The 1,995-nt window shown below is 53.5% G+C and overlaps 1 protein-coding gene across 4 annotated transcripts in view; it reads right to left on the bottom strand.

Moving 5' to 3' along the window:
• RUBCN (RUN and cysteine rich domain containing beclin 1 interacting protein) overlaps positions 1-1,995 on the bottom strand; it is a 62,665-nt gene that overhangs the window by 45,648 nt on the left and 15,022 nt on the right. The window lies entirely within an intron of this gene.

Below are 1,995 nucleotides of genomic sequence, written 5' to 3'. Positions count from 1 at the left end.
CAGGTCCCTTCCGACCCTAGAAACTATGAAACTATTATGTGCCTTGGACATAGCCCCTGTCCTTGCCCTTGTACTGAGTGATATCACAGCTGAGTGAGCAAGATGTTCTGTTATGGTACTGGAGGCTCACTCCAAGGGCCACCCCAGCTGGCCCAGGGGTAGATGGGCACCTGGCTGTTTGGATGGGGGAGTCTAAAGGCAGACAGATAAGATGCCAGTCACATGCCCTCCTGTGTGGGCCACTGGCTGGCCTGCCTTACCCACATCTCCCAACAGACTGCTAGGCTCAGCGCAGCTCGAATGTTTCAATGCAAAGAAAACCTCAGGAGCAGCTCTCCAGCCCTCACACCAGCAAGTTGTGTTCTTGCTGTGGGTCCATATTGGCAAGGTAGAAGGGAGGGCAGGCTGCCAGGCCAACCCTAGCATCTAATGAAGTAGGTGGAAAGCCTCACCTCTCTGGGCCAGCTAGTCTAAGGTGCCACCCTGCTGTGCCCTCTGCTTGATGCCCAACTAACACGGTGAACTCCCTCTGTGCACACCCCAGGAACAGGCCTGTCCCAGGCAATCCTGCTTCTTGCACACAGAGCCCCTGGCTGCCCCAGGTAAACCAGGAAAGAGCATCCCTCCCTGGTAAGAATGGGGCTGGATGGGCACAGAGCAGTATCATAACTGGTCTGTGTTCACACAGAAAGCTAGCAGAATATCTGGGAATGAATCCCACAGATCCTGACCCCTGCCCTAACCACTAAACACCACCACCTGAGCCAGACATTCATAGTTTCATAGTTATTAAGGGCTGGAAGGGACCTTACAGACCATTGGGTCCAGCCCCCCCAGCATGTGGGCAGGAAAGACTGCTGGGATCAAATGGTCCCACCAAGAGCTCATAAAGCCTCCACACTGAAGATCATTGAATTTTAAAGCAGGGGATGGAGGAAAGAGAGAGAATATCATACAGAGAAGTAGGGCTGGAAAGGATCTCCATAGATCACCTAGTCCAACCCCCTGCTGAGGCAGGATCAGCCCTACCCAAACCATCCCAGACAAATCCATCATCAAACCTCTTAGTAAAACTACTGTCAATCCTGACACAGCACACACATCACACCCAAAGCTGTCACAGGGGAACTATAGCAGCCAACATCCTGTTTCTATGAAAGGGTATTAATATACGTTCAAGAGATCCCAGGCAGAGGGCCACTTCCCCCACCAGAGGAAGGCAAAACCCACCCTGACCAATTCTGTTCTCAACAGGGCCAGCCAGGCATGAACCCCAGCAGTGCAGCAGCAGGTACAAAACCCTGCACAGACCGAATCATGGCTCTGCATTTCCTCTTAGTGTCCCACACAAACTCACCCAGGGGGCAGCCAGCAGCGTCCTGCAGCCATTCAAACAGCACGAAATGAGAGAAGCGAAGACGAGGTGGAAATAAATGGCATTTTAAAAAAAATGCTTTCATCGTAAATGGCTGATGAGCTCTTTGTAACCCACAGGAGGTGGCTGGAGGGCACGCAAGAAGGGAGGAATAGGCTGCAATCAGACCTAGACAGGTTACAAGGGTGGGCGGACGAGAATAGGATGGGATTCAACACCAACAAGTGCCAGGTGCTGCACCTGGGGAGGAAGAACCAGCACCATACCTACAGGCTGGGGAACTCCCCTCTTGTCAGGGCAGAGGCAGAAAAAGATCTTGGAGTCATCATTGATGCCAAAATGAACATGGGCCGGCAGTGTGGGGATGCAGTCAGGAAGCCAACTGCACCTTGTCGTGCATCCACAGATGCATCTCGAGCAGGTCCAGGGAGGTGATCCTCCCCCTCTATGCGGCACTGGTCAGGCCGCAGCTGCAGTACTGTGTCCAGTTCTGGGCACCGCACTTCAGGGGGGATGTGGACAACATGGAGAGGATCCAGAGGAGGCCACTCACATGGTCAGGGGGCAGCAGAGCAGGCCCTACGAGGACAGACTACGGGACTTGAACCTGTTCAGCCTCC

The sequence above is a fragment of the Gavialis gangeticus genome, unplaced genomic scaffold (genome assembly GCF_001723915.1).
Source record: "Gavialis gangeticus isolate Ggan-Ray unplaced genomic scaffold, GavGan_comp1, whole genome shotgun sequence".
Taxonomy (NCBI): Eukaryota; Metazoa; Chordata; order Crocodylia; family Gavialidae; genus Gavialis; species Gavialis gangeticus.
This window is presented reverse-complemented; position numbering and strand designations above follow the sequence as displayed.